At 37.6% G+C, this 23,934-nt stretch overlaps 1 protein-coding gene across 7 annotated transcripts in view; it reads left to right on the top strand.

Annotated features, from left to right (window-relative positions):
* Window positions 1–17,746: 17,746 nt before the first annotated feature.
* CCDC91 (coiled-coil domain containing 91) overlaps window positions 17,747–23,934 on the top strand; it is a 114,548-nt gene continuing 108,360 nt past the window's right edge. For 3 of the 7 annotated variants that reach the window (XM_030479393.1, XM_030479383.1, XM_030479396.1), the window contains exon 1: window positions 18,465–18,738. The gene's annotated coding sequence lies outside the window, so the exon portion shown is untranslated. Of the gene's footprint in view, window positions 18,926–19,721; window positions 20,329–23,934 lie in introns of those variants that run through there. The other 4 variants (XM_030479391.1, XM_030479390.2, XM_030479389.1 and 1 more) reach the window with 4 other exon arrangements.

Raw genomic sequence — 23,934 nt, 5'->3', positions numbered from 1 at the left:
CCTTTTTACCTCTTTAAATGCAGAGATTAGCATTTAACATCAAAATTGGTCTTACATATATGCAGTTCCCAAAGATCTCCAGGGGAGTCATACATACATGACATACATACATACATCATACATACATGCAGGAAAAGATTAATAATTTTATTTCTTCAATATTAGATGCACATTGTTATCACAGTACATGTACTAGATGACATGGAATTACCTATGCACTTCCCCTTCCACAGTAACTGAAGGCAGATCCTAATGTCCAACGGTATTAAACTGAAATGATCTAGAGTGAGAAGATGCTAGAAATTTTAATCGAATTTACCCAGTTGATCTAGACTAAAGGTCAGTGTAAACTGGAAGTTGAGGGGTCAATCCTCTCTAGAACCTGCTGTATAACTCTGAATAGACCTAAAGGGGCCTAACAGTGTTTAAACAACTTTAAGGAAATTAGGTTATACAACTTTACACTTTGTTCTTTGTTTGTTTCAACTTGCTCTCTCAACCTTTTTTGACTAATCCTTTACCAGTTTATGGTGTTATTAAACTAGTAATAATATTATTTATAAAACAAACCAAAACAAAATAAAACATACTTTCACTGACTTGATTTCTAGATAGAGGAAAGAATTTTTGATTAACATATTAAACAGATTACAGTAGATTTCAATAGCTTAAGAATGTTGGAACACAATTTATCATTCAAGGATCCTCATATTTTCTAGAAACAGCTTTGTATCTAAGTTTCATCTATTTGTGGTAGGAGAAGACCAAAGGTGTTTTAAAAAAAGACAAATATGCATTTTGTCTGTGTGGTCTGTAAATTAAGAAAACCAAACATATTTTTTTTTAGCTGATGGTTTCTTACAGATCATTTTGAGGATGCGTCTGTATTGTCCACTTTCCTGGCCATGAAAAAATGTAACTGTCCTGGGTTCTGAGTTATCAGCTGGGCTTAAACCACAACAGTAATTCATAAAGAAATGGAGAAGAAGAAAACTTTGTGGCTTACTAGATATACTTAAAATCCAAAAAGATCCTGAAGACCATGTTCTGTCTTGTTCTTGACAAACATGCTTTTATGTATTTATCAGCAACTGAACACTGAGTGTATATCGAATGCTAAAGATGTCCAGCCATTGACCACTCATAGAATCATAGAATAGTTAGGTTTGGAAAGGACCTTAAGATCATCTAATTCCAACTCCCCTGCCATGGGCAGAGATACCTCACACAAGATCATGTCACCCAATACTCTGTCCAACCTGGCCTTAAACACTGCCAGGGATGAAGCATTTAACTGATACAACAATATCAATAGGTTCCACCAATGAAAAATACTAAAATAGTATGATTTTCTTAAAAGGAAATTGTAGTGACTTTCAGAGAACCTAAATGATTTTCAGCGTACCTTTCAAAGTCTAAGTATTTGTATAGGTTTTACAAATCAATGTTCAGTCAATGTGAGTTTACAAGCAACCAGAAAATCAGCTTGAAAGATGAGAGTTCAAAGTCTTTCTAAATAAGCCGTACTTGCATAGAACAAGTACCTTGAAGGAAATGTGGACTTGTAGATTCATTCCCCAGTTATGCCTAAACCTCAACTATCAGCATCCTCACCTTTTTTTTATGAGCCTTATTCCTTCATTTGAAAAATACAGGTAGCATTTTCTTAGCTTACAGAATATTCTGAGAATAGATCTTGAACATAATCAGGTCCCGTGTTTTCTAAAACAAGTAATCTATAATTTGCACCTAAGTAATTTCCTCTTATTACCACAATCCCGTCTTATTCATACCACAAAGCTACCAGCATGAGTAGTCTCTGATTAACAAGTCCTTTATCAGAGAATATCAAGTATTTAATAAAACAAGAAAAGGCAGGACTGGGGAATCTGAAGAAAACCCAGGTGACCAGTTGGCAGCAATGCTTGGCTTGCTTCTTCCATGACCTCTTCAGTCAGTCATTCTTGATCATGAGCTAATACTCCCAGTTCCTCCAAGTCTTAACCTGTGTCCATTTAGAAATCACAGAATTTATAACTAGCCCATTGACATTCTTGGCCTTTGATTCAGGTCTTGCATGTAAAGGAAATTTGTTTAAATAGATGTTAGTAGTACTATCAGAACTGAATAATACCTATATAATAGGTACAGCAATTTCACTGACATGTTACAAAAGTTCATTTCCACACTTAACTAAGACTTACTGGATGCTTCCATTATATTCAGTTTTTTTCCTTTGTGTCTTGACCTTTTCTCCTTAGACTATTACTTTTAATTTTCAGTCATTTACCATATGAGATAAAATCCACATAAAGTTCATAAAAGGCTCAAATGGAGGTTCTGCTGCTTCTCTTTTCATTTTATTTAGGTTTATTTTTCTAAACCACATGTTACCTTATACCTTGCCAATGTAACTCATTTGGAAATAACGTATTAATTCAAACAATGTTTGTTTGGAGGAACTCTCTGATAGCTTTCAGCTGGCTAAACACACTTAGATAGCATCCTGTTGGTTTCTTAGACAGAAGGCTGATATGCTTACCAAGTGACAGCTTTGATGCAGTATCTTTACAATATATGAGTACTTAGAGTCCTATATTAGTAGTGATACTTTTTCTCAGGAGTCCTTCAAGTGCCAAAGTTCATCCAGTTCATGTTTATATTCAATTAAAACCTCAACTAAAATATTTGCAGACAAATGCTGCATTCTCAAGCTCTACAGAAGCCACTCAGACACATCTTTTACACAGATAATAGGGTGGGCTAAGTAGATAATTCTATGGCAAATTAGCTCTACTGCTGTTTATTTTGGTAGAAGTAGTTGCTAAAATTGTTTTCATGCATCCAAAATGAAATGTAACTTGATAATACACCCACTGAAAATATAAAACAGGCTCAGAAAATGAAACTGCAATTCAGATTTATTTTAAAGCATTTCATAAACTGCCTGATTATTTTGCTTTCCAGGGGAACCAAAGAACTAAATGTGCCATATGCAAAACCCAATGAAGTTCAGTGTGTTTCTAAAATGAACTTGAAATCCTAGTAGTTATATATAATGATTCGTAACCATGTTTTGATAGTGTTTTTCTGGTTTACTGTGCCCTGAAAGACTTGTAGAAGCAATCAAGGAAAGTAATTGCATATAAATGAATGTTAAATTCATTATGAATAACAGTATATCTCTTTAGTATAACAGCCTTTCCCCTCTCTTTGAAATAAATGAAGTTATTTTACTAGTGTTGCAGCAGTATATTGTATTATCTATTTAAATTAAGCTCAAAACCCACTGAAGTTTAGCTAGAGAATGGTCTAATAATATAAAATATTTTTATTATGGCACACCCAAACATCAAATGTTTGCTTTTCTAGCTGTCTACGAGAATAACACTCCTTTAAAGTAATTTGTAAGGGAAGCATATCTAATGATAAGTGAATGTTTTAAAGTGTGGCTAAATATAGGCATTATAGCAGCACTATGTTATTTGCTGCTAAAATGCTGATAGTTCAGGTTGATCAGATTGTTCAGTTACCAGCTGATTAGCTGGTAACTAATTAATCATAATTAATGTTATCTGGGTTCCACGCTCTTAAGACAAACCGATTATAGAAAAACAGCAGTTCTAGTATCATTAGCCACCACTTTTGTGTCTTACAAATGTCTTATCCTATTTATAAATCTTAAAAAAAAGAATGTAGATAGGTAGTGCAAACAATACCTAAGATGAGTAATTTGAAGAATCTTCAGTTTCAGTAGAGTAAGATTATTATCCATTTCTGGAAATTGTATGCAATTTTTTGCTAAAAAAATCTGCCTTTGCCTTTGACAGTTATCTGGGAATGTCCATAGTATGACTATCATAACTTGATATTTCCCCTCCTTTCAAAGCCCGTATAAGAAGCGATGATTGCCACTGACAATCCTTCACAACCAGACACTGTCTACACTTACACATGATTCATGAGAGTTTTCTTCTCTCATTTCATCTTTTGCTTCACAAAAGAATCATAACTGGCAGTGCTGATGTAGTCTCATAATTTTTTTCAAAAGAATGTGCTTAATGAATGCCTTTTTTAGAAAATGTAAATTTTGACTGAAGAGAAGCTTCAGTCAAACCTCAGGATATTTACTGAAGAAAAGCCAAAACCAACCCACCCTAAACAAAATGGAATCCCTGAGAATAAATCCCTTTCCAAAACTAAGAACAGGTTTGGTCCTGTGCTCCTGAAGCTGGAGAGATTCTATCAGGATCACATAATTACTCTCATGGCTTCTTACAATACCTGCTATAACAAAGCAATAGGCCTGAAATGTGTCAGTAGACTTCAGAATGACAGTCATCTCCTAAATAAAGGATGTTTTCTGTTGGTAGCCTCTGCTCTGGAGCATAAACTTTCCTGGTTCCTTGGGATACATCTGCACTGTCATGTTTGCACAATCTCAAGCTTAAAATTTAGTTCCTGCAACACCTTTATTATCTATCTCATTATTTATTATGAACATGTTAATGCACGTTCAATCTTAACTTTAGCATATGCCAGCTTACTTACTGGCAGAGAAAATCTATGTTGGAGAAGCATCAAGAACGAAGGATTGAGATCTGATTTGTGCTTCAGCTCTATTGTTACAAAAGGTAACGGGCATGGCTGAATTAAGTTGTCCTGGCTCCAGTCCTCCAAGAGCGTGTCAGCTTGCCATGTCCTTCTGTCATGACCCAATATCAACATGATCTTGGTGTTCTACTGAAAATCTGTTAGACATGAAACACACTTTTGGATCTTAGGGGACTCTTTATAGAATTATGTTACGGGTTAGTAAATAACAATATAGAAGGGAACTACATGGGCCTAGAAGAAAAATTACATTTCTGGAAATACTTAAAGGAAGAAAAAGTTTTCTTCTAACAAATCTCTAACCAGCATACAAAGAAGACCACAGAGGGAATATGACTGTGATCTAGATGCAACAGGAGAATAGAACTACAAAACTAAAAATCAAAGAATTTATACTTGCACATGTGGAACCTGAACTAGCCCTGCAGGGACACACTTGCCTGTTCCATGACAAGCAGACTGGATGTAATCTACATGATGTAATTCTTGAACATCTGTGATTCACTTGCATGACTGCAAGTGAAATAGGCAAGTTAGGCTGGAGCCTCCATGATATGTTCAAGGTGTAAGGCCATAGGGCATTGGTCCCTAACCTGCCAGCCAGGAGGTTGATTTTGGAAATCCCCTTGCCACAGATGTGTATCTTTTACATGCTTCAGCTGCAGACCATTACTGAAGGTCTCGTAGAACAAATCTGGCTGACCACATAGGCATAATGTAGATGTTTGCAGTGGTGAGCACAGATGGAGAGTCTGTCATGAAAAGCACAGCACATATGGAGTAACTGGCAAGACCAAGTTCCTTCTTGAAAATTCTCTGTTTCAGCCTAGGATGTGTTTAAACATAAGCTATTGGGGCAGTCTGTGCACAACTCCAGGGGCTGTACCTTTGCAGATCTTTCTGGTTTTGAGAAACACACAAAAATACAGACATATTATAAGGGTAAAGTATAAAAGAATAGGTATCACAAGATAGAAAACAGATATTTAAACAATCATCTGATGAAAATTCCTATCTCACATACGTTTGTTAATTTCCTTGACATGCGGAAGAGAATGAATTATCTATAATTCTAGTTAGAATTACTAAATACAAACCCTCACAAAGTAAATCTGAGTGAACAGAAAATTTACATAGAAATGGAAGTCACATTTTCCTTTATAAATAGGTGAAAAACATTCATAATAATGTTAGCAGAATTTTAAAATATACAGGCATGCTTATTAATGTGAATTAGGTTTATCCACACCATGTCTATGGAATGTGAAAAGTTAGGTGGTGGCAAGTCTTACAGCATGTGGGGTCAATCTTGCCCCTAGACACAAGTGTATTTATCATTTATCTGCTACAATGCTAGCCAACACTTGCTGATTTTAGAAAGTATGTGCACACAACTGTGGGCAAGACTGAACAGTGACTTTTCAATTTGAAGTTTCTTCATAGAAATGCAAATACCTTTTGCAATCTGATTCTAATTAACAATAGAGTTATTCATTCATCTCTAACAAATGAGCAAAAATCCCCTTCTTTTAGCAGCACACAGACATTCAATAATAACTAAATATATGAGGTGATTATGTGTTACAAGATCTGATTCTGTTGTACTTAATACTTAAGTCCTGTTTGCATCTCAGTTATAGGCCACAAAACCACTACATTGTATTACTTGCTTAGGGGCATTGGAAGAAGAAATATCCCATCCACAACTGCAAAGAAAGAAGTGGAGCCATTTTGTCACAATCAAGTAAACTTCAGGGTTGCCCTAACACTTGGCTCATAATCTACATAACAGAAAAGTTCCTACTGGATGTCAGAAGTGACAGGAGCATAGTCTTTTTATGGTCTGAGTTCACTATTAGATGAAATCTCTCAGTGATTCCATTAATTCCAATTAAAAACTTATTTGTGTAAAAGTGCCCCTCAATCTCCTGGTAACACTCTTGCTAATATAGCCCAGTATGCAATTGGCCTTTTTCCCCACAAGAGCCTACTGTTGGCTTAAGTTCAATTAAGTCCACCAGGACTCCCAAATCCTTTCCAGTATAATTGCTTCTATGAGACTCTTGTTTAAGAGTACAGGCAAAAGGCACAAAACCATGAGGTTTTTTTTCAGACAGCTACTACCAGGGTGTTTACTTTGTGCTGTGTCCAAAGGAGAACAATGAATCTGGTGAAGGGGTTGGAGCACAAGTCTTATGAGGAGCAGCTGAGGGAACTGGGATTGTTTAGTCTGGAGAAAAGGAGGCTCATGGGCGACCTTATCGCTCTCTACAACTACCTGAAAGGAGGTTGTAGTGAGGTGGGGGTTGGTCTTTTCTGCCAAGTAACAAGTGCGAGGGCAGGAGGAAACAGCCTCAAGTTGCACCAGGGGAGGTTTAGATTGGGAATTAGGAAAAATTTCTTCACCTCAAGGGTTGTCAAGTATTGGAACAGGCTGCCCAGGGAAGTGGTTCAGTCACCACCCCTGGAGGTACTTAAAAGACATGTAGACATGGCATTTAGGGACATGGTTCAGTGGTGGACTTGGTAGTGTTAGGTTAATGGCTGGACTCAATGATCTTGGAGGTCTTTTTCAACCTAAATAATTCTATGATTCTATGACTAGTTCTATCTGGTCTTATACACCAAACAATTATTAAAAGCTGGGGATATTAGGTGCATTACCTAGCAGCATCTTCCAGTTTAGCTTCATTCAACATGAATACAGCTCATGTTCCACGACTATTCTAGGATGTGACTTGAAGCACTGTAAGCAGGGACAATTGAGAGAATCACTTCAAAAGCACACTCCCCACTTAAACTAAAAAGCTAATATGGACACACCCATAGGATCCTTCTTAGAACCTTGAGGGAATGGAAATCCTGTGATCTTGACCAGGATATGGAAGCAAACCCTTTAGCTCGGAATGAATCCATGGGATTCATTAATCATAGAATGGGTCAGAAGGGACCTTAAAAATCATGTAGTTCCAATCCCTCTGCCACAGGCAGGGACACCTTCCATTAGACCAGGTTGCTCAAAGCCCCATCCAACCTATTCAGATGGGAAAACACTGAAAGATAGTACTGTTAGATATCAAAAAAAGTTGCTCAGCAAATAGTTTGTACATATGATTTCCACTTTACTATGTACCTCATGTGATAATTAGTCCCATAAATAAATTACACAAACTGCAATATTAAAAAAGTATAAGCATTACATATAAATACAAAAGACATTTAAAACATTGTCTGGCTGAAATCTACATGGCATGAGGGCTGCCAGGACTTGTTCAGTGGCATTTTGACAAAGATATTTGAAAGGTGATGTCTGTATATGACCTTCACTTGTCATAAGATTTTAATGTTATCTACTGTATAGCTGGTCTAGTTTTGCAGTTATGGAAACTGTTGGTCTGCCTTTGCTTATTAAATGAAAATGACATTATCAAGATATGTCTCAAAATAATCTATAAAAAAACCCCTTCCTTATCTGTACTACAGGGACTTTGAATTGATCAAAATTGAAGAGGTTTTAGAAATAAATTACTTGCCACTACTTAGATTGTTTAGGATTTAATACTTAGTTAAACTGTAATTAGAGTAATCTTCTATTTTTGTCTTATTGGAAAGCATTTTTGTCTTACTTACACTTGTTAATTTGGTTTCCCTACTGAGTTAAATACAGAATAATTACTTAAAATATTTTATACTGCTACATTTATAAAATACTTCCAGTAATTAGGTTTTGGCTCCACACGAGACTCATCTTCCTAAAATGTTAACATATTAATTGTATTACCCACTTAAACATTTAAAAAAAATTTGCACCACTAGCTTCAGTGTGTACTTATCGTGCTATAGGAAATTGCCTTGGCCAAAAAATCTCAATGCAGCGAGAGAAATTACATAGAACTTTACTAGATACTTTATGCTTGTTCTTACTCTTCATAAACGGCATCAATCCAGGAGCAATCTGCTACTGCTGGTCCAAGAAGAAGTTAGAAAACTCTTTTCACCTCAATTTACTATTTCATCTTTGAAAAACATGTCATGTAACAGAATCATAGGATCGTTTAGGTTGGAAAAGAACTTTAAGATCATCAAGTTCAACTTTAAACCTAGCACTGCCAAGTCTACCAGTAAAGCATGTCCCTAAGCATCACATCTTCATGTCTTTTAAATACCTCCAGGCGTGGTGACTGAACCACTTCCCTGGGCAGCCTGTTCCAATACTTGATAACCCTTGAGGTGAAGAAAATTTTCCTAATATCTCATCTAAACCTCCCCTGGTGTAACTTGAGGCTGTTTCCTCTTGTCCTATCACTTGTTACTATACAATAATACAAAACACTGAGATCTAACTTTCCAGTGCTGTGAATGTATTGGCAATGTGAATGTTTCTCTGCATATTAATGAAATGAAAATGTTGGTTAATGAGAATTGCCAAGAGTACTGGACATCCAGTTTAGCTAACTGAAACTTCTCACCAGAAAGCCAACAGTCAATTTTTTTCAATTGCTTCATTTTGGTAAAAATAATTACCAAGCATTTAAAGTACAATTAGCAGACTGTAAGTAGAGATTTATTTCTAATTTTCTATTGGCATTTTTTGAGGATAATATGCAAGCAGTCTTAGTTTACAGTGTAACAAACTTTTATTTTGTCTTCATAGTTAAAATACTTGCTTAATGGTCAACAGGAATTTTTTTTTTTTTTTTTGAATGGCAAGAGCTTGATAGTTGCATCAAAAGGAGCATTACCAGCAGGTTGGGGGAGGTGATTCTCTCCCTCTGCTCTGCTCTCGTGAGACCCTATCTGCAGTCCTGCATCTAGCTTTGGGGCCCCCAACACAAGAGGGATGCGGAGCTGCTCAAGCAAGTCCACAGAAGGGCCACAAATATGATCAGAGGGCTGGAGTACCTCTGCTATGAAGACAGTCTGAGAGGGCTCGGCTTGATCAGCTTAGAGAAGAGAAGGCTCCAGGGTGACCTTAGAGCAGCTTCCAATACCTAAAGGTGACCTACAAGAAAGATGGAGAGGGATGTTTTCCAAAGACATGTAGGGATAGCACATGTGGTAATAGCTTTAAACTGGAAGAGGGTAGATTTACACCAGATGTTAGGAAAAAATTCTTTACTGTAACGGTGCTGAGGCACAAGAACAGGTTGCCCAGAGAACTTGCAGCTGCCCTATCCCTGGAAGTGCTCAAGGCCAGGTTGGATGGGGCTTTGGCAACTCATCTAGTGGGAGGTGTCTCTGCCCATGGCAGAGGGGTTGGAACTAGATGATCTTTAAGGTCTCTTCCAACCCAAACCATTCTATGATTCTATGCTATGATTCCATGATTTGAGGAAAAAAGCAAATCAATATAAGAAAATTAAATACAGGATGATACCAGATCTTAATGTGTTTAACATCTGGTTGTTCCACTGGAAGCAGTAGGAGTGTAGGAGCTGGAAGCACTTATAACCTGCTCATCAACTTCCCAGGTTTGCCCAATGAACTTTTTTCTTTTTAAAGAAAAATAAGGGGTGTCTTCTTGTAATTATTTCCCCAAGGTGATAATGTATTTCATGAATGTCAAAGGTCTTCAATGCTACATGTATTCCTTTGTTTGTCAGGCAGTTTCTTTGCTACACTTCCATATTAGCAAACATCTGATGCTTTATCTATTCTCAATAAAAATATGTAGTCAAACATATTATGTTTTTATTTAGATTTTTGCACAGCAGCTGAATTACTTGGGCATGCTTCTAATAGAAAACAGGGTCCAGTAGATGGATAAATAATCAGGATTTGGACAGTAATCACCTATTTTCTTGATGATGATTACTACAATGTTATCCCAAAGAAAAGCTTATTACCTGGCTGCACAGCAAGAAAATGCCATTTATACAAAACATTTGCTACATGCATGTCATGGGCATGATTTTTTTGCCTCAAACATTAATGTAAGAAATAATTATTATTTCAAGTGTTCATTCCACAATTTTTGATTCCTTCTACAATGAAACACAACTACATGGGCTATGTAAGTTCTTGGGTAGATTAATTCAATTAACAGCAGAGAAAAAGCTGCTCTAATTAATTAACTAGAGATTAGTTCATTTAGGACTGAAAGAGAAATGTAATTGCTCAATGCTACATTTCAGCTATCTGCACATTAAAATAACTTATTCTGGACTCTAATATGAACAAATCCCTACTGTAGCTATTTTGCAAGTGGTCAACCACCAGAAATGATTGATTGCTTCTAATTCCAGAGACAGACCATTCTCCCTCAATTTCAGTGAAGAGATGGAAAAAATATGTCTTCATTCAGGAAACAGAAATCTGTGTTCCTTTTAGTATTGTAATTTCAAAATCAATCTTTGACTGTATCGAGACCTGGATACATAAAACCAGACTGAAATTCCTTGAGGCCTCCCATATGGTGCAATTGTCTAACACTGTAGGATTACTGCTGAAGAAAGGAATGGTCAGTCCCCTCTGATTGCCCATGGAAAGAATGCCATTCCCTATGTAATAGCTGCTCAACAACAATGGGTGCAGCCACCACTGCTGACAAAGTCCAGGACCCCGGAAAGGATGCACACTTTTTACAAAGAAAGAGAACTAATTGAGGATTTTTTTGTTCTAGAACATCTCTGGCTGTTTGCCTGCACCTGTGTCAGGTGTACTATAACAAAATCATAGTCAATTGTTAGCAACTCCAGGATTGTGCAGAGTCTAGTCTGAAGATTTTAATGTGAGTTAGTAAGGAACTTGCTTGGAATAATTTATGCAGTTCATCTGCAGTACAATTAGGTCTTACTGCAAGTTATTTTTAAGAGTGGATATTATATTACTCGGAAGGAATGAGATGCTAATATGCTGAGCAACCTAGTGCTCGGTTCCAACAAAGCTCGTGAGAGAGGATCGCAGGACTGACTGTATTTGGTTCAACTACTGTACTACAGTCATGCTTTGCATTAAAGGGGACACAATTCCAAGTAGCCATTCCAAAACAACAGTATTTGTCCTTGGGTGCTCAGGTGATGGATGTCTTTGATTAGAGAATCCTGTGTTTGCTCACTTGTAGCCTTCTAGCTCAGCCCTTGACTCAGTAACTGGGAGTGCTGCTCACTGAAGTTCTCTGAAAAATTCTGCTCGTAGCTTTTAGTTGTTTGACCATCCACCTGAGAGTTCTGAGATTCAAATAAAAATTTTATGAACTGTTTCTATGGCTTGGGGTAGGAGGCAGTGAGATGTAAAATCTTGCCAAAGATTCTAAGGTCAATAATGACTACAGGCTAGATACACACGTTACTGGGCATCATTTAAGAAAGTGCTTGATACTGCAAAGTGATTCTTATACCATGTAACATAAATGATTGTGAAGGCTGTGTTTTTTTCATATTCTTCACTCCTAAGGACAGAATTTAAATCTGTGGTAAAACTGCAAGTGAAACTTAAGTTTCACAGATGCCTCACAGGCCATGTTTCTTTACACTGTCAGATTTGGATTTCCATAGCTTAGATAGAACTGCGTCAGTTCCTGCTTAAGGGAAGTTCAGGACTGACTGCATGACTTCCTAAATTACTTAATGTCTGTATGAAGTCTTTGCTATTAATACAGCAAACTTATTATTACAAATTTTATCCATAATTTAGCAGAATATAAGTATTCTTATGATAAAGCTCTACCTTTCAAATACTGGTACTCTGAGTAGAGGTACTACAAGTAAGTGAAGTGGCATGATTTAAGTGCTCTCTCATTCCTTGAGGTAGTCTCCACAAAACCATGTTGATGGGATAAATCCAGTTGTGCTGCAAAGCCTACCCTTTTATGTATTTATTAAAAATTAAAATAAATACAATAAAACAACACAACAAAAACTTAGGAAGAGGACCAAAAGGTTTAGGAAAACTTTTGCCCCATTGAATTTATCCCCTGCTGGGTTAACCTACAACATATGCTTAATGTACTTCATCAACACTGCAGAGAAGGTATAGATTATGTTAGAAATAAAATTGTGTTTCAGAATGATGCATAGCAGTCTTAAATACTAAAGTTCTAAGAAAGCCAAGTGGAAAAACAGAATTGTTTTCAAATGACAATACTTTTGTCCTTAGACTATTTCTTTTGGGTGAGGTTCAAAGTTCCTCAACTTACTGTTGAGAGAATTTATGGACCTCGTTTGTCCACTCTTTCAAATCCCCGCAAAATGTGTGTACATTAGCTACCAGCTGAAGAATACAGCCCTAGTTCTTGTTGATGAGGTTTGATTGATTGAAAGTTCTGCAAGTATGCTTGTATGGCTTTAAAAAGGACTACTTGGACATTTCCCTCAGAATTTAAGCAAACTCCCAGCACTTGTGCAGTTTTCCATGATTAACTAGGTGATTTCTTTGCGCAATATTGTTTTCTCTAGAATTTCTATGAACTCAAATATTTATTTATTTTAACATTAAATAAGGGAAACTAAAATACTGTAGGAAAATACCACTTGAAGTAAGAGCACTGTTCATAAATTGTTCTTGCAGATGTATGCAAAAACTAATTTAAAAAGAGTTGCTCTTGTGAAACAAAAATATGTCTTAAACCTTTAAACATGATTTCACAAAGAAGTCTCCAGTGTAGCATTGCTGCTTATACAAATGCACTTAACATACAAATCAATTAAACCTGGAAAGACGCAGCTGAAAAATAGATTGCTGATTGCAAATTCAAAAGTACTTCCACAGGATTTAAAAAACAGCAGGACCAAATATTTAAAATAAAACCACCTAACCTAGAAAAACACCAAGTTACCTAGCACAGTGTCTATTTAGATAGATAAATGCTGTAACAATTAGAGAAGGTTAGTAAAGTGGATACTACTAATTCACTGCATACACAGGAATGCATGACTTGAGATGGCAGGAATAGTACAATATTTTATCAGAATGCCTAATTGAGGAACCTGGAGAAAACTTTATATTTCTTCTTATAACTGCCTAAAGAGTTTACCAATAGAGAGATTTTATAAATGGGAAAAAAATACTGTAGGACTTGTCATCTGGGTTCTGCTACTGTCATCCAAAAGGAGAACTATGCTACAATAGGTTGGGAAAAAAATGTACTTGATTTTTGTATAACAGCAGGAGTTTTAAATGTTTACTTTTTAGTAAATTTTCCTGAAGGAAATCGTATATACCATGATTTTTCCTGTAAAACCTTAAGAGGCAAACAGGTATAGTATGTTTTGACGGTGGCTTTTTTTAGTGGGTAGAAAAGGGTCGCAGAATTTTTCTAAGCAGGTAGGTTGTGGTCTAACAACAAATATGCTTTCTGCTTTATTGCCAATTGTGGTAAAATCAGTGAGGACTGAACCAGGTGGTGATGTGAGCAGTGACCTCAACATGGGAGAAATCAGAAATTGAAGTTGATGAAACAGATTAATTCTTATTCTATACCTGATAGCTAGTTTCAGGGTTGACAAAGTATTTTTTTCTCCTGCCCATTCAAAACTAAGCTTTGGATCTTGCTCCTAATACTGACCACAAGAACGAGGGAGTATGTTGGTTCTTATCACGGAAACTCTCAATCTGCTTCAGAATAAGAAAAGTGAATATTTCATTTTCTTATCAGTTATATCACCAATTTCCCCCAGTAAGGAAGCCAGTTTTTTAGGTTAATGATGGCATTTCATAGTGGCAAATCAATCCATGCCTACTTTATAAATCATGCTTGTTCAACAGAGTTTTTCTTATTTCTCTACAAAGATTTATCCAGTCCAATAACATTACAAACATTGTTTGATTTGGAAGACCCACAAATATGACTGGCTTCATACCACACAAACTGCTATACTGAAGGGTGGTATTACCCACTTATTTATAACCACCGTTACCATATAAAGCTGAAACAATTAAAAAAAGAAAAGTTCCAGAACCGACACGAATCTCTATAAAGTTTGCTCTCTAGGAGACATAACAATAACATTCAGCCCAAATTAAGAAGCTTTTGGTCTTAGATTGGTTCAAGCTATTTTGGGTTCAGTTATACTGGACTTTATGTTTTTCAGTAATCTAAGTATTACAAGAGCTCTTTTTTCTTTCATGTTTCATAAAACTCTAGAGAGAAACACAGTTTAAAGTTGAGTACCGCTACCAAACATAAGCAATCAACCTTTTGCTAATCGCTATATTCAATCCTAAACCAAAATATAAGCCTCCTATACAGCTTCTACTTCCCAATTCCTTTTAAAAACTGTAATCAGTGAATAGTTTGCAATGTGTTTCCTTCTCTTTTTCTTCACTTGCTGAATTTGCATGTTTTAAATTATCCATTTCAGACTGCAGGGAATGAGTCTGTTGTTAGCGAGACAAATGGATTTGCTTGTTTCCTTTTGTTTCGTCATCCCTTAGTTTCCCAAAATATGGTGGCTGTCAAGAATCAGTACTACTTTGGAAGAATGACAATAAGTTATACTGGTGGTCTGTCCAAATTGGGGTATTCAATGAACTGCAGTGTGACAGGAAAAAATTTTTATTTCCTTGGGTGCATTACAACAGGAATTACCTCTAAAATATAACGGGCATTGTTCGAAGAGTCTTTCAAAATTAACTGACGAGTGCCTTGACACAGGTCAGCTGAAGCAAAAGTTGAAGTAGCTTCACCAACAGCAGCATATTTCAAGGGCTACAGTGTGGCAACTCAGCAGGGAAAACGATTATCAAAACAAAACCACATCAGACCCCAAGGAAACCATAAAATACAGATATTTAGAAAATTATAGACTTAAAGGACTTTTCCCACTTGAGTTAATTTGGGGAAAAAAAATAAACAACCAAAGACAGAGGCTTGTGTTACAAAAATCTAAATTGTACAGAATCAAAGTTGAAATTGATTTTTGGACAAGCTAAACATTGTCGTACATGAAAAACCTTAATATTTGATTTCTTTTTGGAACTGTTTTAGTATAGTAGGGACACTTTCTTGTGATGTTGATACATGAATTAAAGACAAAAGATACTTTTGCATTCTGTTTCAAGACATTTTTTACTACTTTAAATTAGGGAAACATGTTTAATAGTGGATTAATTTGTTTTCTGGACCAGTATTATTTTACTATACATGCACACAGAAGTTGCATACCCAATTATTAAAGACACTAAAAAAAATCTCATAATATTAGTGACTATTTAGATTGTAGGCATCAAGGAACTCTATATGATACTGTAATCTTACTGCATATCTACTTAACAAAATCACAGCATAATTTTTATCAGTCTTTTCCAGTTACTGAGAGAAGGGCATTGGTGGTGTCATTTTCTTAGCACAGAGAAAACTGGGCAACTATATACCATGTTTCATTGATACTTATTAACTGTCATTAAAGTAGTATTGAAAAGTATTGGGATACAGTATTAATGTAATGGTTTTAGCAGAAAAACAAACCAAAAGTGATTTCGTTTTTTTCTTATCTACCAAATTCTGACACAGAAACAAGTACAAGACATTTGATAATGGTCACTATAAACCATTAAACTTGGGGGAGGGGAGGATTTATAACAACCAATGCATTTACTTGTACTGATTTTCAAAATGGAGAAAATGAGCTAATTAGACAAAGTCTGCATTTGAAGGGACATTTTCCCTTACATAAGAAGAAAAGTATAAAGTTAAATATATTATATAGTAATTCTCATAACCCAAAAGATACAGCTGTGCTTTCAAAACATGGTGAAAATGTAATTACCTAATTTAGCTTGGTAAGAGCCACTTTTTCTTGGCTTTTTGCCCAGAATATGCTTATTCCTTCTACAAAAACAATATGGCAAACTCTAAAAAAGAAAAAGAACATGTTGCAGAGAGGCAAACCAGAATACATTCATTGTAAATGTAACATAGTTAAGGATTACTGCCTTCTGTAATCAGTAATAGAAATTTGCATTAATCTCTACAAAATGAATAATACCTTGATAGTCAAAAAAGTGAAATCTTCAGTTTACTGACAAAACAGGAACAAGCAGGCCTGGCCTGAGAGTATATTTGAACACCATTCTGGAAAGGATCACCTGAAGTCACAAGAATCTGAATTTTCACTTCTAGTATTATAGAAATCAACAAGATAACTACTGACTAAAACTTTATAGAACTTCTTGAATGTCCACATATTATAATATACAAACAGTTCTCTTGAGAAGATTTTTTTCCCCCTTGTACATGTCAGAAGAAGCTCTACTATTTAACTGACCTATATTTATCTTACCTTTTTATTTACCTTTTTATAAAAAAAAAAAAAAAAAACCACCAAACCCAAAAAACCCAAAAAAACCCCAACAAAAAAACCCCAAAAACATGTTCTACTGCCACCTTTGGGAACACTGCAGTCAGGTGTAATGGAACATATAGCCTAAAACATCATATATTCTGTTTCTTCATGTAGTATGGAATATGAAAATTGCTGCAGCATACTGTTCCAGTGATAATCATAAAATCACAGAATGGTTTGGGTTGGAAAGGACCTTAAAGCTCATCCAGTTCCAACCCCCTGCCATGGGCAGGGACACCTTCCACTAAACCAGGTTACTCAAAGCCCCATCCAACCTGGCCTTGAACACTGCCAGGGATGGGGCAGCCACAGCTTCTCTGGGCAACCTGTGCCAGTGTCTCACCACCTTCATAGTGAAGAATTTCTTCCTAATGTCTAATCTAAATCTCCCCTCTGTCAGCTGAAAGCCATTCCCTCTTGTCCCATCACTACTTGCTCTTATTAAAAGTCCTTCTCCAGATTTCTTGTAGACCCCCTTTAGGCACTGGAAGCTGCTCTAAGGTCTCCCCAGAGCCTTCTCTTCTCCAGGATGAACAACCCAACTCTCTCAGCCTGTCTTCATAGGAGATGTGCTCCAGCCCTCTCATCATCTTCTCACTCCAACAGGTCCACGTCCCTCTTGTGTTGGGTGCCCCAGAGCTGGATGCCGCACTCTTGTTGGGGTCTCATGAGAGCAGAGTAGAGGGGCAGGATCACTTCCCTCGACCTGCTGGTAATGCTTCTTTTGATGCAGCCCAGGATACGGTTGGCTTTCTGGGCTGCGAGTGCACACTGCCGGCTCATGTTAAGCTTCCCATCAACCACCACCCCCAAGTCCTTCTCCACAGAGGTATTCTCAATCCACCAATAATCCTAAATCCTTTTCATTCTGTGTCTTTTAATGCATCGTTCATTACATATCTATCTTATTAGATATTGAAACTTTTGTCCACAGAATCGGTTCAGTAGTGAAAACAACTGTTAGGTTTCCCCAGCTCATCACAGTACGGTATGTCATTCTTGACTTGAACACTCCACCTTAGATTTTGCCACTTCATGTCATGTCCCCTCAGCCCTACACACCAACTGCAGAGGACTGCCTAAAAGCACACCCTCTCTTTCTGCCCAGACCAGGGGGTGGTTTGATCTTCACAGTTCTTGATTCATTTCTTGTGATGATGCAGAAGGGTGGCAGCTGGTCCTAACTACAGATGCCACTGCTGTTTCAGGACAACGAGCAGTTGACCACGTAGGCAGGGCGAGCAACCACGTTTTGACTGCAGAACCAACGGCCGAGAGGCTGCAGCGGCGCCGAGTCTCCGTGACGGGCCCAGTAAGGAACGATAACGGGGAGCCGCCTGAGGGTGACCAGCCGCTCCTCGAAGCACCCGGCAGCGGCGCGCCGCTCCCCGGCGCTGAGCTCCCAGCGCCGGCTACCGCAACCCTGCGGCTGGAGCGCGCCTACCTCCGCACGCCCCCCCCCCGCAAGCGCGCTCCCACCGGCACCCAATCAGCGACCGCCGGCTGCGAACGCGCGGGGCCGGTACCACGTGACCCGCGGAGGGGCGGGGAAGCCGCGTGAAATCCACATCCGGGTGAGGCGGCGTGGGCTGGGTGCCGCGCGCGGTGTTCCTGCTGGTGCGGGGGGGGCGGTGCGCGGTGCGCGGCGGCCGCGGAGCGGGCCCGGGTGCAGCGGGAGCCGCCTCCCGCCCTCCGCGGAAGGGGCTGCCCGGCCGCGCCGAGCAGGGCGGCGGCAGGTGCTGCTTCACGGGCGGCGGGGCGCGCGGCTGGCCTGGAACCGGCGTGGCTGCGGGGGATTGTCTCGGCGAGGCCTGCCTTCATCCGCCTGGGTCCTCCTCCGGTGCGGCCCCATGTGCCACGGCTGCGTCCCACCAGTGCTGATACCCGTGTGCCGTGGTGACTGTTCTTAGTGATGTGACATAAAGGGTTGCTGCAGAAGTAGTTTAGAGGAACGACAGGAGCCCTCCTTCTCTGCCCCAGAAAATTCGTATCCCTGTCAATGTTTTGAGTCGTTCTGCAGCCCACAGGTTTGGAAATCTTGGCTATGGCTTCTTTGCTTCTGAGGCCAAATTGTGCATGGCCAGATTTTCAAACTAGTCTGATTTTTCAGAGGTGGCTGTGTGCCTAATATCTGCTACTACAAATGGAGTTAGGTGCTGAAGTATTTTTGAAAATCTACCTTAATCATCAGGCATCTAAAACATTTTCTGTAAATCTGGGCTTTAATCATTTTAGGTTTTGAGGCATCCCACCTGTATACCATAATAGAGTTGAACTCCCTGCAGTTTTGGTTCTTCTCAAGAATCTATAATTTATCTTGTAGTTGTTTTTGCCTATCAACTACACACTGTGAATGCGTTTCTTGCCAACTTACTGTGGTATTTTAGTGCAGCTTTGGGTAGTTTTAGTCACAGTGCTTGAACAGCTGTTTCTGTAGATGTGCTTGATTGAGGTTTTTCTCAGTGCTTTCTGGCTGTTTCGCTTTCTCCTTCTCTTCAGATTTTTCTCTTTTGCATGTATTTTTTTTAAATGTATGTCTTCTGAGAGCCTGCACATCCATGGCTTGAATGTCTAAGTAATTGTTGGTGCTTGTGTTCTAGTACTTCATTGTTTTTTCTTTGCGGATGTCAGTTTCTCAGTCACTAAGACAGGAAGCAGACTGCTGACTGTTTTTCAAGCAGAGTTTGCAAGGTAGATGGTGTCTGTTAATAAATGCAGTAGTGAACTCCAAAATGTTACACCAGTGTTCGAACAGGTGATGCCTATGTAGGCATGTTCATACCTCCATGAATACCAGGTAATCCCAGAGCCTATTTCAGTCTTAAACAGACTGTTGAGAATCTGATGCGAGTTTATTTTACGCTATTTTGAAAGGAAGATGATTAAATGCAGGAGACTAGGAGAATAACCTTTGCTCTGTGTGCTTCAACGTGTCTTTGTGATTAGCTTCACCAGTAATGCCTTCTGCTGTTAATGTGCAACATCACAGTCTTCACATGCTGATTCCTTCCACCTTAAAGCTGAGATCATATTTTACTGTAGCTCATCAGAGGGAGGAGGTGAATTTTGTACACACCAGATTAAGACAATAGATGTTGAAATAGAGTCAGTCACATTTGGACATGTTATTATCCAAATCATTGTTTTGACCATTGCTATAGTTAAGTTTAAGGCTTCCTTCCAGTTTAATATTACCTAGAGATAGAAATGATTGAAAACCGAGGACATGTGGTGACACATTCACATCTATGATGTTCATACAAAACCTCCACTTTGATCAGTCAGTGCCTCATGAGACCTCTCAATGCAGTTCAAGTACTTTTGCATTTAATTTCATGCTCCTTGATTGTTTTCTGCATGACTTTGAACACCATGGACTGTTAGACCAGCTCCTTTGCGTTTCTTTCCAAGTGACACAACTACTGTTCAGGTTGGTGAAGAATGTGTGTTAGCTCTTTTTGTGGTGTCAGGCTGATGTTCAGGGTGATGATAGCTACGTATATTTGTAGGTGCCAAAATACAATTAGGCTATAATGCATATTTCTCGTCCAGAGGAGCAATTGGATCATGGTCTGCAGGGCAATAACTGGCATTCTTGAGATGTTTGCAGGACTGCTAAGACATCTAAGTATGGTGTGTATCTGAGCAGTTGGCTTGATTCCTCCTGGCTTACTGAAAACCAACTTGCAACACCAAATGGAAAAAAGTTTGTGGTATGATGGAAACAGGCTTTTTGTGGAACTTTGCATTTACAGATTCACAACACCTTCTTGCCCATCTTTGCTTGGGTCCATTCAGGTTCACAAAGTGGGTGTTTCAGTCTCCAGTGGTCTGATATGCTTGTGTGTTTTGTGATCTGGTATTGTCCATTTGTGCAGTTTTTGAGGCTTAAATGCCCTTACAAGAAAGTTCTTTCTGCTTATGTAAATGAAGAAAAAAAACTCAGTCCTGTTACTTTTTTAGCTATGTTTTTTTTCTTTTGTGTAGGGCTTTTGCCCTAACACCCTAGAGGTTTTCGTCTGCAGGCTGTGTAAGTTTAAGTCACACAGACAGAATATACCTTTTAAATGCTTGGCAAGTGGTAGATTATCTAAAGAGTGTTGCAAGTTGACTTTCAGGCACTGTATCGTAACATCTGACTCATTGACGTTTAACATCTGATACATTGTAGCTTAACGTCTGTCACATATTTTAACATCTGTCACATTTCACTACTTTGTTACTTTGATATTTGTAATCATAAGTATGCATTAGAAATTCAAGGCAAGGGTTGTTTTTCCATTTTGGTTATCTCATGCTTCTAAAGACTTAAGATGTGGAAATAATCCTTGCTTCTGTTAGCAAAAATAAATACATCTAAAATTTAAAGATGGATTTAACTTTTTAGATGAGGCCTATTGCAACCTTAATCTTCCTTTATCCCTTTGTCTCCTTTAAGCAATGGTACCTGCTTTCCAGACTTGAGTCTCCAAAAGTCATGCTATTTTTACAGAAAGGAATAAAGTGATTTGTCATTTTCTTAATGTAGAATAACATAGTATCTAGATTTTCTTAAGATACAGTAGAATTCATATTCTTTCTTCCTGAAAAGTTTGTGATTGACCAATATGGAGGATTCTGCTTTTCTGATGTAGCAGACTTTTTGTCTTTACGCTGGTCAGCTGATGGATTTATTTTTGTAGTGACTGGAAAGAATTCTGAGGGTTCTGTTTACTCTTATGATGAAGCCAAGGCTTAGAAATGTAAATTCCATTATAGGGTATGGTTGGTGAAGCAGAATTACGTACCCATAAATTTCTTCTTAAGCAATCACAGAGGACTTCTTGAATTAAAAGGAAGTGAATTAAATTTATTACTTCACATATTTGTTAAAGTGTTGATGGATATTCCGAAAGATATTTTTAAGGTATTTTTAGTTGCAGAACTCTTCTGCAGTTTTTCAGCAGCTGGATGTGACGTCTGTCTGCCTTTGTTTGCATACATGAGGCTAATATTTCCTGTTGATCACACTGTTACAGATGCTGCCTAGTCAAGTTCTCAAGCCTTTGAAACAGCTAGGGGAATGGACATAATATTTATAAAGGTGTTTTGGATCCTTAGAAAGAAAAATGCTTCTCATGCCTGTGTAATAAGAAAAACATTTTTGCCATTTGACATCAAAGTGATCACAATTCCATTTTTGTATGTCTTTCAGAGAAGAATCTGGAAATGACGTTAGTTTAAGAGCCTAATTTCAGTTGATATAAAATATATCTTCTGTTATATTTGTACAAAGTTTTAAGTTTCATTTGTAAGAAAATCAAGCATGTTCAAACTACAGTGCTAACTTAGCAAAAAAAGATCTAAAATCTTGGGCAATTAATGCAACACTGGCTTTAGAAACCTCCGTTTACTGAAAGTGATACAGTATTAAAATCTGGTTTTTAAGGTTCCCACTAGAAAATCTGGTAATAGTTTTACAATGTAAAGGTTTTGCCTGTTCAGCAATTTTCTTGATCTGTAAACCAAATTTTAATGTTTTAGCTGATTTTTGCAATCTCCTTATCTGATAACTTATGGCATCATAATACTGCCAATATTAACTAGTCACGCAAGTTTCCAGGTGCAGTGAAACATGAGTCAGGTCTTATCCAATTCTTCCATGTTTAGACTCCAGGAATATTGCTTCTCTTATTTTAGTGCAGTCCTTCTGGAAAAGATGGCAGGTTTGTGTGTGTGTAAATTAGTTTTAGGTGCCTGTGCAACAATAATGTTTGGGGCTTTTTGTTTGTTTGTTTTAGGAAGTCAAAATAATTATGCTGGTTGCAGGGGTGGTTCCAAATTGTGACTCTTGCTTCTATTCATCTTCCTTTTGGATTATCAATATCAGTAGCAGATACTACATAGGGCAAAGCAATCTGTACTGGAGTGTAGATTGCTGCTTCTCCATGGAATACAGTTGGAAACTGGCATTAAAGACTGACAATATTAAAAACTATTTTTTTTGGAAAGAAAGGGTATAGGGTGTTGCAAGCACATGTTCAGGTACAAAACATCCAAACCCAAATTCTTCCACTTGGAAAACTACTAATTTTAAGACTACAGTTACAGTCTGTAAAGTCTATTTTTAGAGTACTGGAAATTGCTTGAGGATTGCCCTCTGCTTTCATTAGGCAAAGTATGTTCTTAAAGATTATGGCATGTAGGTGCATCCTACAGATGAAGAATTGGGCTCCTGAATGTCTACATATTTACAAATCTTCTGTAATGCTGAAGAAACCATAAAGCTTTGGAAATCTCAATGGATAAATGGGGTTTCTTGTGGTTTTAGGTCAGCATCTAAAGTGAATGGTAACATCAGGGCAACATGATTCTGTGGTATATAATTATATAAACTGATCCCAGTTTGATTCAGGCTATATAGTAAAGCATTAGGAAAAATATACAGAAGGCAAAATGTGTTTAAAATTCCACCCCCCCCCCCCCCCCCGTAAATTGAGGTGAGTTGGCTCCATTTTAAAAATGGGTGTGGAGTCCCACAGAGTTAGTAGTTGTTCCTGAAAGTGTGGTGGATTTCAGTTTTCAGTTTGTTATTGTAGAATTTATACATATTGTCACTGTTTCCAGAATGCTTTTCAATTATTTTATGTATCATTAATGTTACTAATAATGAATTAATCAAATGTAAAACCAAATTTCTTTTTTTTTTTTCTTAAGCTAAATGCCAGTTGTCAATCTAATTAAAACTTATAGGACCACTCACACAGAAAGGCAGAGGATATGGACTATAATTTGCATTTAACAGGCTATGGAGAAAGCATTAGGAGGAGTATTCGTCATGTGCTCATGCAGATCCTGTTCCTAAAAATAAGTAAGGGACTCAGGACTTTCTAAGAGTTTTTTCTAAGAGTTTTCTAAGTAGATTTTTTTGTGTTTCTGATGCTCATTAAGTTTTTATAATACAGTTCTCAATATTTAAAACCAGATAAATGTTACTGCAGAAGCTATAGGTATCTCTCCATCAAATGGAACTTCTTTTTTATGGAATACAATAAAT

This window comes from Strigops habroptila, chromosome 3 (assembly GCF_004027225.2).
Source record: "Strigops habroptila isolate Jane chromosome 3, bStrHab1.2.pri, whole genome shotgun sequence".
Classification (NCBI taxonomy): domain Eukaryota; kingdom Metazoa; phylum Chordata; class Aves; order Psittaciformes; family Psittacidae; genus Strigops; species Strigops habroptila.
The sequence above is the reverse complement of the archived record's forward strand: the minus strand, read 5'-3'. Positions and strand labels throughout refer to the sequence as shown.